Below are 14,197 nucleotides of genomic sequence, written 5' to 3'. Positions count from 1 at the left end.
TGGTCAAATAATTGTGCTCGCGAGTACAATGCGCCAAATTCAAATTGTCAGGGTTAAATTCAGAATCGGGTCACGATTCACCTGACCAAAGGACTGGGACGCCCGATCGGGTTACTAAGGACAATGCTAAGGACCCACGTGTCTGGTGATTTCGGCAAATTTACCCACCTCGATATATGGACCCTCGTCAAGACGTTTTCTCGGGCTACAGCTCACCGTTCAGGGATCGGATCATGCTGTTCTGTCGAGGAATTCACTTCTCGTCCAGAGGGGCCGTTTCTGTTGGCACCGTCCGATCCCGGTCCGATAGCCGAGCCAACCTTCTACGAGACAAAGTCGATCTTGAGGGTTCAAATTCGGGCGCCATCTGTGGAATCAGAAAATAAAATATTAAGGCTTTTACACCATGCAAAGAGAAATACACCGACATGGGCTTGTAAAGATTCCCAGAATCTTTATTGCAATTCTTTACAGTTTACAAAACAAAGTACACAAATAGCTATTTGGCCGTCAGTACATCACAGAGTCCACCAGCAGGGTTCACTCTTTTAATACATTTGCTAACAAACACTATTATTCTCTAGGTTTAACTTTACACTCTTTACACATTGCTTTAATACAAATCATACAGATGTTTCACATATCGTGTTTAGATAGCGTTATTGTTCTTGTATACTTGTAGGTTAACATTGGCAATTCAAGTAATCCCCTGATCCCGAGGTCAACGAAGGACAAGGTCTACATGACCCTAACATGTAGCCTGAAGGCAGGTTGGACATTAACTCTCCTACAGAGGTTGAAGAGGTTAAAGCAAGAACAAGAGAACACAATTTTTAGGCCACAGGGTGACTTTGTACGATAAACTAAAATGGCGGCTTTAACCTAAAAAGGAGGCTTGATTCACTTAAGGTCACGACCTTGCAATACGGATTTCCTCGCAAAGCGACTGGGCATAGGCCAACATATACAATGAGGACGAAACAATATTATATCAGTTCTAACAAGCGCTTTCCTAGAATGCACTACATTTCTGATTTCTGTAACATTTGAAAGCATTGATCAACTTATAAGTTATCGACATTTGGTTTGAGGTGGAGGGGGTCTATCTCCACTACATTCAGTTTGAGAGGTTGGGGGTACTCATTCCTTTACAGGTGTTTTGAATATGTTGTAATTTTCTGGTGAGGTAGTCTGGCATATCCAAGTATAGACTGTTGCATAGTTGATTCTTGACAATTTCACTGAGCGTAGGTGGTAGAGGCATCTCAACACAAGGCGTTGACTTGTGGTGCTAGAGTGAGGGCACTGCCCATGAGAGTGCCAAGAGTTTATTTGATCTATGTTGATGTTTCCGGTCGAAGTCCCATTCCTAGAGACCAGGAAAGCGGTGCGTGTGGCCCATTATTGTTTGTGTGGGACCATCATTTCCATTTTGTTTGATCTACTGCATGTGGTTATAGTATGCTATGAGAGGTTATATTATATTATGTTATAATGTTTTATGCTATAGTACATTATAAGTTGCATTATGCTGTTATGTTTTAACACATGTTACTTAGCACTTTTATGCCTTTGGGGTGGGTGAATAAATTAGACATTGCCCTGCAGATCTGCAATGTTGGAGTTGAGCGCAGTAAAAATGCCACCAGATTTTTTATATTTGATGATATTTACTGAGTTTCACCTGAAACTCTGCAGGCTCTTTTGTTCCCACATGACTTGCTATAGTCCTTATATTCACCACCACTGTCTTGGGATATTTCCAGGGCTCTCACTTCTATTCGGGAGGTATTTATTCACTTTCAATCCGTTCACGTGACTACCCACAGCACTCACATATAGGGCATCATTACAATATCAGAAGTAGTGATTAAGAACAGGCCGTCATAAGGTTATTGCCTGCTTTACCACTCAGTCCTGTCATGTGGTTGGAAATCACTAGGCAAGAAAACAACCTCTTTGTAAGTGGAGGTATTACCCCCACTTAAAGTGGCGGTAATTGAACTGGTGGTTTTATCATCTGTTGTCATAATGCCAATACTGAATGAAGTCCTATGGGACTTCAGAATGGGGAGGAGCAAGCCACCCATTGACCATTAGTTCCAATCTATCCACATGACTGCCAACATGCTTGTGAGCTTTAAGATCTTGCCTTACCCTTTGTCGCAGGAGCCATGTGCACCGTCACACCAGGCATGCCACCTGGCTGCCAAAGATAAGACAATGGCCTACTTCCCGGGAGCCCCGAATTGTTCTAACACCATAGGATGTCCTGTGAACCATACTCCCAGCTACCCTGCATTGGGCTTACAAAACCTGCACAGATATAATCAAACTCTGCCAAGATGTGTGTTATCACTCTTAAACACACTTGGAATCCTGGCTCTGGGTAAGAAAACAATTCCTGCAATGATCACTAGTCCTTCTGATTATAACATAACCACACCTGAACATACCTTTCCATATATTTTCCTAACACCTTAAGTAATTTCATGACTAACATAGCTTTGTATCATCACTGTTCACTTCTCAGCACTTTTTCAAGCTTCTAACTCATGGTGATAGGGTCAAGGTCAGTGTCCTCCCAATCCTTGAAACCCCCTCACTTGTCTTGAATATAAATGTGGGAGCAACTCTCTGTCACACAATGACTCCCAGTACCTGTTTTGGCCAGAACGCTCTTTTTTGTTTATCAGGACAACAACTTCCAAAATACACCTGGGCACAACAAAGAACACCCAGACCAGAACCAAGGGAATGGACACAAGAACAGAAATTGAATGGACTGAAATGTTCCATGCCAAACAGACATTAGACACCCAACACCTGACCTACCAACTCCAGGCTGATCACAGGCGATGTGCAAGACAACAGAAAAAGGAATTGGAAAGGAGATGGGTATGCTGGGTAGACACAGAAGTCCCCCCAAAACCAAATTGGCAGCAAATCTCACCAGCACATGAAGAAATTTACATGAGAAACAAGCAGTCCGAGCACCTGGATGATACCCAAAAAATACCGACTGAAAATGTGGTAAGGATAAGAGGGATTTCTAAAGCTTTGCATCTGTCTAACCCAGCTCCTTGGGAAGCTTAGCAAGAGAATGGCCAAGTGAGACCTATGGCAGCCGTGAAGAGTGTTGGAAGAGGAAAGTCTGGGCTATAAAAGCCCAGCCAGCACAGTGGAGATTAGAAGGTATTCAGTTGAGATTGGGAGCAGGAGAGGTGAACCCAGAAGCCAGCAAGGACGGTGTACTAGGTTGTGAAGGAGGTAGCTGAGCCATGTTGAAATATATAGAGACTAAAGGTGAGAAATTGGTTATGAGAGAGAGTGCTACCAGTTGTATGTAGCGTAGTATGAGAAGGAACTCTAAAAGGTGAGTCAAAAAAAGGCGAGAGATAGAATGAGAGAGAGGGGAGATAAAGTCTAAGGGAGAATAGAGAGGGTAGTCGAGAGAGTGTATGGTAGGAAATGTAGAGCGAGAGAAAGCTGATAGTGGTTAGGGCAATGTGAAGTAGGACAGTGGGGAGGTAGCTGGAAGAGATAGGCAAATGTGTGTGCTAAGATTAGGGCGTAGAGGTGTAGATAGGGGATTGTATGTAGGAGAGTAGTGATGAAAAGGCTGTGGAGAGGAGAATGATAAGCAGAGTAGGGTAGGGAGGGGAAAAGAGTGTTGCATGGGAAGAGGAGAGAAGGCAGGGAAGAAGAAAGGGGTGAGGAGTGAGGAAAGGAAACAGGTGAGGAAAGAAGATCAGAGAGCGAGTGAGAACATTGGAGGGATTGAAAAGCGAGAGAGTTAGTAGAAGGTCAGAGGGAGTGAGACAGGACAGGAGAAAGAGAAAAAGAAAAAGAGAAAGAGAGAAAAGGCTAGGGAGAGTAGTATGATCAGGGAGAAGAGGGAAAGGAATAAACTGAAGGGGAGGGTAAACCAGATGGTCTGACATTGGCACACTTGCACAAATAGTTCCTATCATGAAAACCTAGGGCAAACCTAGAAAATCTCTGGGGGAAGCTAGTTACATAAGGCTTTTGCCTTCAGGCCCTCGCCTATAGCTAGCATTAGATAGTACAAGTCATCAATTGCTAGTTGGATAACCTTTAGTTCAGGGACGCCTGATTTACGGTGGAGAGAGCCAACAGGCGGTTGAAAGAGCGAAGCCCATTAGTACACCCTACCCACACTTTTATTTTGACCAATTGGAAAATAAAAACCCTTGAACCATCTTTTGTAGTCTGGAAGTTATTCAAGCCATCAGTGACACTTAGCAAAAGCATCCCCCACACTATGGCCCTCATTACAACTCAGGCGTTAAGGCGCCGTCGGCGCCGTTAACCCTTAACGCCTGATTACAAGTGTCCCTTTGCGGGTTGGTGTTTAACGCCTGCTTTTAGCAGGCGTTAAAAATCCAACCCGCAAAGGGACTTTGGAGCTAATTACGGCACCGTAATTTACGGTGCCGTAATTAGCGCCTTCCCCATTCCAATTATGCCCTATGGGGGCAAAAATGGGAAGGGCAAATGGTGAATGGGGAATTACCGCCCCACTCACCTTGGAATGGGGCAGTAATTCCGCCATCCACCATGGCGGAATTGTAACCTTAGCGGCATGGACCATGGTGCTAATAGCACCATGGTCCTCCGCCAAGGTTGTAATGAGGGCCTATGTACCCCAGCTGTTAGCTCAAATACCGGATACGGACTGTAAGTAAGCAGGCTACTTGAATGTGTAACCTCATCCCAAGCTTCCTATTCTTTGTACATATGTCACAGAGGTGTTTTGAAGCAGGACACTTGGCAAGTCAATGAATTATAAAACTCCAATAAATATCAATTTGCCCACTAAGGATTTTGAGTAGTGCAATGAATCCAGGGAGTTTGTCCCTTCTCCCCAAGGGGGAGCCACCATCTTTGGGACTAGGGAGGTGCGCCTGTAATACAATTCCCTCCCTAGGTCACAGGGCAAGCGGGATCAAACTGGGGATGACACCCCTTTCAGGATAAGCAATGCCCTAATGACAACAACATTAACCCTCCCCTATCCTCACACTGCAACATGTTTGTGGGATATCTGGGAACTGATCAGGACCATCAGGTAGAGGGTCTCTTTAAGGTGAAAGGGTAGTTTCCTGACCTATAGATAGTGCTACCTGTCACCAAACACTAGGAGCAACCACATTGTTCCTTCCATCCCAGGAAGGAACTTAAAAATAGTAGGATAACCGAAGGAGAGGAATGGGAAGCACCAACCTGTGGAGGCGCGCAAGGGAGGAGTCCCATGCCAAGGTGGGGAGCAGTCTGGAGCACTGACGAAGATTAAATCCCCAAACACTATGGGGCCACTGAGGCAAGGAGCAGTGACATAGAAGGAAACCGATGTGTTGAACCAAAAATAAGTCTTGGGTCAGATGACAGGATTCAACATTAAGTCTTTATTTAAATAGAAAGGAAACAGCTCACTCATCCTACTTCCTAACAACTAATAACTACTGTGCTTGTCAGGATGTCAAATAACTGAACCTGTGAACTAACTGGCTGTACCACTAGATGAAAAGGAAACAAAATGGAGAGAAAGTCTTTTTACACGGAAGGTTATCAACGCCTCCTAGCTGATCCCCTCTCCTGCAGACAAATTTCAAAATCAAATGTTCGTCCCAGCACACAGTTCCTGGCTTGGGTCACCAGTGGTGTTCAAAAGAAAAAATCAGAACGTTCAACATTCAAGTCTGTAAAGTCCAAAATCCCAATCTGGCTACATTTCCTGGGTTACAAAATCACTCAGTTCATGAAAGGTTTCCAAGTGTTAAAAAATATTAACTCAGTTCAAAAGAGGTTTCAATGTTTTTTTCCAAGGGGGTAAAAGACCTCTCCCACACCAACAATGCTGTATTTGTGTAAGGCTCAACTCGCTCACTGGAGCCTTCACCCTCCAGGGTAGCGTGGGCATTACACTTTTCACTTCTCTTTTACGGAGCTCTAGGCCTTCAATATTGGTATCAGTCCTCGTGTCTCCCAGCACACCTCGACCTTTATGCAGGCTATTCATGGGTTCTCTGACCCCTGGGCTTCACTGACAAGGAACGTATGGAAGTTCACAATCCAAAATAAAGGTTTCACAAGTAATATTTATATGGCCCTGAGGAGGATCATTATTGGTTGAAAAAAATGTCTTGTCTTTGTCCAATATTTCTCAGAATAAATACTGATCATTTGTGATCTTTCACTGATTTCCAATTAAATAAAACATTTGTTTTCAATCAAATGCAAAGAATAGGGAGCCTTGAGTGCAGGGAGACAAAAATCACTTTTATATGATAGTGTGCCTGCAGAGGGTGCAGCAGCGGGGTCAAACAAACAAAAAGGCCTTATCACCTTTACTACTTCTTTGGCCCACATAAAGGTGGAGAGTGCAGTCTTTTTTGGGAGATCTCACTCTACCTTGGGAGTTCTCATCCACTAAAGGGGAGTCACTCCCAGTGAGGTCCCCATTGCCCAAACCCCGAGGGAGGACCTTGCAGAGGGGTTGTCCTCCCTAGCCTCAATGGGTGTGGCTCACCCTTTGGGGAGAAAAGGTGAATTATGTAGATTTGTCACACTGGCATCAGGAAACTCTGACTCCATGGCTCTTCCACCACGCAGGGAAAGCAAGAGAAGCCACAGCCAGCAAGGCGCGTGCTAAGGAACCACAGGGGAAAGAGATGCTCGTAGTTCAGGAGAGGGTCCAACAAAGAACCGCAGAGGTGAGATAAGCTTATAGCCCGCAAGGGTCTGACTAAGAAATCACCAGGCCGAATAAGCCTGTAGCCTGTAAGTGGCAAAACAAGAAACCACAAAGATTGAAGAAGCCTCCTTCAGCACACAAAGGATGAACCAAGGAAACCGAGGGGCGTGAGATGCCCATAACCCATGATGGGCCCAATGAAGAACCGTAGAGGCAAGAGAAGTCTAGCGCCCACAAGGGACATACCAAGAAACCAAAAGGGCTGAAAAAGCTTATAGCCGACAAGGGAACAAACGAGGAACAGCAGAGGTGAAAGACACCCATAACCCACAAATGGCATACCAAGAAACCACAAGAGCTAGAGAGGTTCATACCCAACGAGGCACAAGCCGAGATGCCACCAGGGCTAAAGACGCCCGTCATCCAATAAGGGCCAACGGAGAAGACTACAGCTCAGAATGGATTAAAATGAGAGCAAGAGTAAAGCGGGCTGGAGGAGCCCCATACCTACTTGAGGTCGATGAACCAGAGAGTGTAGGAGAGCTCAGAGACCAGTATTCTTGGAAGTGGACTTATGGAGCAACCCCAGTCAAGTTTTACTATCCCTTGAGACAGGATACTGAGCTTATTGAGAGAACTGTTTTGTGGCATTTCCCTTTGAAGAACTGTTTCCTTTTTTTTTTTTTTACTTGAAGAGGCATTCTCTACTTCTTGAAGAAAACAAACCTACGAACTTTCTGCACCACTGGACGAGGATTAGAAACCAGCCTCCACTATGTTCCCTGGGTGGAGTAAACTTAAACTAAGCACAAGCTTAGAATTATTTTCTATTTTCTTTCTTTCTACTAGAATAAGTTAGTGAGTGTTCAGCTAAGGTTTTGGACCGAGGACTGCATTTGTTTTGGGATCTCCCGATGAGCATCGGTTCATTGTTTTGTAGCATAGGGAATCCACATTAATAATAGGGACCATAGAACTTTTTTTTACGTTAACGAATAAAGTGTTGGTTGAATCATATCCTTTTGTTGATCTGTCTGGCTGACTTAGCACAGTGGGCAAATGTCATGCTCATCCTCTCTGTCAGGAATATGGGGTGGAATAGGTGGAAAAGGTGCCATGGACTCCAGAAAGCCTAGAAACGGTAAATAGGTAAATAAACTACCTTTCCCAGCATTCCTTGGGACAACTGGTAGTTCTTGCTGTGCTGTGCGTGTGGCCAGCTGACACTAATTAGCAACAGATTATTAAGTGTCAACGGTGCACGGCAGGTGTGGCTTATTTTGCTTTTCGGGACGAAGTCATGCCGGAGGATTGAGGGAAGCTGCCCGCGCCTGTATGTAATGAGCGAGCACATTGAAATTGCAGAAGGAGGACATGCGCGGTTTCTGCGCCTGTATTCAGCTTTTCCTGAGCGGGTACGTTGAACTTGCAGCGGCAGAAGGAGGACACGCGCGGCTGTACGGGCTACACAAGATTAGGTCCAGGAAGGCTTCTGAGCTACCCGACGAAAGATAAGTGTGGGAGGGGCTTTGTTGAACTCTAATGTATGCGGGCAAACTCTGGTGATATTTTCATTGTATTTTTGTTACTAAAGAGTAGGTACATTGGATGTGCAGTACATGCGGGCTCAGAATTTATTTACCCGGAGAGGAAACGTTTTTCTCGCCACATTGTTTTCAGAGTATTAGTGCTTCGATGTCTGTTGCGCTCCCACTGGGAAGAAGCACAGGCTTCACTCGGGTATCAGTGATGTTAACTAGAGTACTCAGGGTGTGTCAAGAAACAGCACAGTGGTTGTGTTTGTTCCATGTCTCTGACACTTTATGTTTTTTGTTTGTAATTGTTGCTAATGCTTGCCCATAGGGCCATGTGTTATGTTCTTCATGTTGGGAAAACATCCCATGTGTATGTTCCATTTTTGCTTGCTTATATGTAATCCATTCAAGCGTGTGACAACCTGAGCCTGTATCAAGGGGTGCTATTGGTGTAAGTGGTCCCAAAGGTACCTTAGCTGCCAGTATCAAGGGGTACTACTAGTGTGCTTAAGTAAGGTGTTCATGGTCTATGTTATTTTCCAAGGTATTAGAAAGAGTAGGGTTTTTTTGCTGTTACCACCTGGTCCTATCCAAAATAGGTATTCCCTAATCCTCTATCCGGTGTTCCTAACATTCCCCTCCCCATCCACAACCTCTCCCTAACCCTCTTCCCCCCACTGGCTGCCACGTGGTATCCTGTTGTTTGTTATATCAGGTACCTCTGCCAACCATGGGTGGAGGGTCGACTTCATTCGGCTTTTGTGGTTCGGGGAAGAGTGTCGACACACCTTCCTCCATTATTGTGTACTTGATTTTTGACACTCTCATACTTTAGCATTAAGGCAAGGGATATTTAACTGGCCACAGCCCTAACAAATTATATAGCAACTCTCTGCTATACAAAAATGGTTTCACTGAGCACTTGGATAATCCTGTCAAACGGGAAATTATATCGTACCTCCTATTGCAACGAATATATGTATATTGTCCTACGCCAAGCTGCTTGTAAGCCACTTGCGAAGAAATCCGTGTTGCAAGGTCCTGAACTTAAAATCAATGTAAGCCGCCATTTTAGGTCAATCCGCCATTTTAGGTGCACTCTGTAAAGTCACCCTGTGAGTTAAAATGGTGGACAATGTCATTCCGAAATACAACATGGCCGTCTTGACCTCTGTGTGTAATTAATATGTAACTTGCCTACAGGCCACTTGTTGGGGCCGTGAACTGAGACCTTGTCCTTCGCTGACCTGTGTGTAAAGGATTACTCTTGCAATGAAATTAATCCACGAGCATATGTTAAGAACAATGTATCCAAATACTGAACTAAGAACACTTGTTTAAACTACATTGTATGTTTGAGAAGACCTGTATGGGAAATCCCAAAATACACAGTTGCTGTGTAGGCTTGTTGACGTATGTATTAAAGGCAAACTAGTTGCATGTGGATATGCGAACTCGGCATGAACCCTAGATCAGCAATGTATTAGAGGAATATTAACCCGAAGTAGGGTTGGACACCATGTTTGCAAATGGTATAAAAGAGCGACAAATTCTAATGTACAGCGTCTCTCACTGAACACACTGAACCACGCTGGAGTTTGTTGTGTTGTACTGAGGGCCGATAGCTATCTATTACTTTTCTTGGAAAACTGTTCAGTATAAAATAAAGTTCTTTGTATGTTCCTTTGCAACCCGTGTTCGGTGTATTTCCTTTTGGGGTAATCAGCCTCGATATTTTGATTTTGTTTTCACAGTTCACGCCCGAACAGGGACCCTCGGATTATCGAAGGTTGACCCTCGCTATTGGACCGGGACCGGACGGTGTGACAAAAAGGGGCCCCCACTGTATGAGACACGACACCTCAGCAGTGCTGCACGACCCGATCCCTGGACGATTAGCTTGTGGTCTGAGACGGCATCTTGACGAGGGTCCACTTATCGAGGCGGGCAGATTTGCCGAAATCACCAAACACGAGGTAAGATTAGTGAGGTAAGATTCTTTGAAGTCCGATCGGAACATCCTTAGGAATCGATCAGGTGAGTCGTGACCCAACTCTTAAATAATCCTGATTATTTGATTTTGGCGTATTGCATCTGCAGACACAATTATTGCCCAGGTAACACCAATAAGTTGATATGCCTGGGAAATTGTCTACCTGCTTTCAGGGCGTTGTTCCGCAGCGATAGACAATTTTTGGAATTTAGCCATCCAGCACCACAGGAGGGGTCACCGGCGTGTACTATGTACAGTAAGCATGGCATTGGAAGTATAGTGTTAAACGATATTTGGCACAGATAAACCAGACATGCCTCCGAACTTCAGTGGCTAATCAATGGTAATTTTGAAATCCCTCGTATTGAGTATTTAGAGTCAATTCTATTAAAGAAAAAGGCTAGACCTTCAGCATTTGATGTTTAACAGAAATGTAAAAAAAAGAAGCGTTGGAGCAACTTCAGAGTAGAGAAAAACATGCGCGCCGTCATAAAATGAATGCCGAAAAAGCATTATTGTATGACCAAGATAAGCATTCTGAGTCGACTAGGAATGTGGATAAGGCTTTCTCACTTGGAATTCAGAACATCGATCCTTCTAAAGACCTTCATGTTTCTGACAAATTCATAGACAAATTGTTAAGTGCACGAAGGTCTGGTGCCTCTGCACCACCTCCGTATGTTCCTCTTCCTGCTGCTTTGCCTCTTCCTCCTGTTATTTCTGCTCTTCCTGCTGTTGTTCCTGTTGTTCCTGCTCCTCACAATGTTCCATTTCCTCCAGTTACTGTTCCTCCACCTATTCCTACACTTCTTCTTATTGCACCAGTAACAGCACCTCCATTGAATTTGCCCGCTCCCTCTCTTCTAAGTGGCCCTGTGCCGCTTGTAGTCGATCAGGGTGCGGGGTCAAAGGTTGTCACTCGCAACACTGTACCACCAGAGAAGAAACGTTAGTTGATTGCATGGGCTAAGCATTGTATGGAGAGGGATGATCAAGCTAATGTTTTTGCCACACTTTTTAATATGGATAATTTTCCTGAGAATTTTTTTTTTTTAATTGAAGGTTTAGGGATTCATTTATGTGTAATGTGGGGCAAATTAAATAATACAGATCTCCCGCAAGGGTTAAGCGATCTAAACACTTTAGCGTTTTCAAGAGACACTGTGAAGGTTATTTGAGTATAGAAAGGAGTTGGAAAGGTTACAGAATGAGGATGACGAGGGGGAAAGTATGTATGTACAGAAATTGTTCCTTCCTTGTCGAAAATCGATATCTGAGGAAGAACGAATTTGTACGAAAGACGCGCTTAGATGGATTTCAGATATGTCGATAACTCCAGTTGAGGTATATGACACATATAGTCAGTATACGCCAGAAATGCAGAGGAAAGTGATACAGGTAATGATAGAGTACCTACAGGTTGACTGTGTAAAACAAAAGATTAGTTGTCCCACAGAGTATTTATAAGAGATCTTTTTCACTTGATACTTCTTTGACTGCTTTAGCGCTCGACTTAGCTCTGTTGCTTAGTAAGCGTTCAGAGTCACCTACTTCTCAGTTGCCTATGAGAGAGATTCCTCCGACATTTATCCGGAAGGTTGAGATTGCGGCTGATCCTACAGCAAATGTAGTCGCTGTGAACATTCCTGCACATTATATATCACAGTTTGTTCATGTCTCGTTCTCAAGACAGGAAGTGAATACTATTAGACAATCTATTTCTGATATTAGGAAAAATCCGACAGGATTCTATAAAGAAATAGAGTCCGTCTTGCAGTCCTCAGTGTTCACCTTAGGCGATATTGATTTGTTATTCCCTGTACTCCTGCCCGTAGATTTGTGGAAACACGTTAGGACTATAGACGACGTGCCAGGGTTGGGAGATACATGGGCGAATATAACTAGATTCGATGGAGAAAGGCCAGCTGGTGAAAGACCGCCTCAGGTGATATTAACTTTGCCTGATAGAATAATTGCAAAATTGAAAACCATAATCCCTGAGAAAAGAATTATTTGGGACAAACTTACGGCCTGTGTCCAAGGGAAGTCTGAGGTTGCTACCGAGTTCTTTAATAGGTTCAAACAGGTATTTTCGGATTTCAGCGGACAAGACTTAGGCACAGAGTCTGGGAAAAGGTTATTTGTGGACAAATTTCTGCGTGGATTGCTGACTGACATCCAGTCACAAATTATGTCTTCTGAGAGCACTTGGCAGGCGAAGTCCCAATCAGAAGTACTGCATATGGCTCAGTACTACGAGAATCGTGTCAACAATGAAAAAGATAGAGATGAAAAACGAAAAGGTGATTTAAAGACTAAAGTACTATTACAGCAAATTGTTAGAGGCCCCAATGGGGTCGTTCGCATATTAGAGGTCAGTATGTTCCACAAGGGAATGTGCCCTTGGGTCCTGTGAACATTAACCAGTGTGCCTATTGTCGACAAGAGAGTCATTGGCGTGCATAATGCCCCGTCCTTCGACAGAGGTCGAATAACACATTTGGGAATATGGGTAGATGATCCAGAGGTCGCCCAGGTGTAGGGGGCCCTGGTAGAGGTCAGTTTTCACAGGATCCTCAGCAACCTTTTTCACAGGATAATCAGTCTCCGAGTGTGGATTCTAGGCACATTTTTGATCATCATTCTGCTGCATATCTATCTGAAGAGCTTCCTTTTGATGATATTCTGTTTAGCTAGGATTGCCCGAAGCAGGGTTTGGAACCTACACCTATTCCCGTCAATCAGAAAGGTCCCTACATTGAAATGGTGGTGGGAAATAGGAAACATCAGTTTTTGTTAGATACTGGAGCACAGAAGTGTTCCATTGATCATTCTCGGGTTCCAAACATTCCACTGTCAGGGCAAACCAATGCTTCTGTAGGGTTTTCTGGCACACCAGTTGTTTGACCAGTTTCTTCGCCGGTACCCATGTCTTTCGGGCCCTTAACAGACCACTGTCCATTTCTGTTGACTTCGAATTGTGGAGAGAATTTGCTGGGGTTGAACCTGTTAAAAAAATTAAATGCAGTAATTTATTGTTCTTCTGATGGAGTGCGCTTGACGATTTCACCACAGCAACTTTCTGTCTCGCAATTCTTGACTAGACCTTTGCCGCCAGAATTCATTGATGTACCAGAGTGCTTATGGGCTGTTGACGACAACAATGTTGGTGTTTTACAGATTGAGCCTGTTAAGATAGTTTTGAAACATGGAATTGAGCTGCCACGCATCCCTCAGTATAAGATTTCAGTTGAAGGCGAGCAAGCTTTGAAATGCATTTTTTCCGATTTTGTGCATCGCGGGGTGATTGAGGACATTTCAGGAAGTTTGTGCAATGCTCCGATTTTTCCCGTGTACAAGAAAGGCGATAATGCAATTCTATTCCATTTCGTAATTGATTTACGTGCCATTAATAAAGTCGTCGCTCCGCAATTACCCATGCGCCTGATGTGACGACAATATTAAACATGATTCCAGCTACAGCTACTTACTTTAGTGTTGTGGACCTGAAGAATGCTTTCTTTAGTATTACTATACACAAGGATAGTAGATACTTGTTCGCGTTCACCTTAGGAGGACGCTCGTTCACATTTACTTGTGCACCTCAGGGTTACACAGAGAGTCCTAGCATCTACAGTAGGGCTTTGAAAGAACAGCTTGATACCCTTGAACTGCTCTCTACTTGTACATTGCTTCAGTATGTTGATGACCTGCTTTTAGCTGCTGACTCTGAGAGCACCTGTAAGGAGGGCACTGTGCTGTTGCTTATTCATCTAGCTAAAAATGGTCACAAAGCTTTGCTTAAAAAGTTTCAATATTGTTGCCAGGAGGTCGCCTATTTAGGCTATCTCCTGTCAAAGGAGGGAAGAAGATTTACACCTGAAAGAATAAAACACATTTCTGACATGTCTGTCCCAAAAACACAGACAAAGAAGGGCATTTCTTCGCCAT

This window comes from Ambystoma mexicanum, chromosome 3q (assembly GCF_040938575.1).
Source record: "Ambystoma mexicanum isolate Mex_15411 chromosome 3q, UKY_AmexF1_1, whole genome shotgun sequence".
Lineage (NCBI taxonomy): Eukaryota > Metazoa > Chordata > Amphibia > Caudata > Ambystomatidae > Ambystoma > Ambystoma mexicanum.
The sequence above is the reverse complement of the archived record's forward strand: the minus strand, read 5'-3'. Positions refer to the sequence as shown.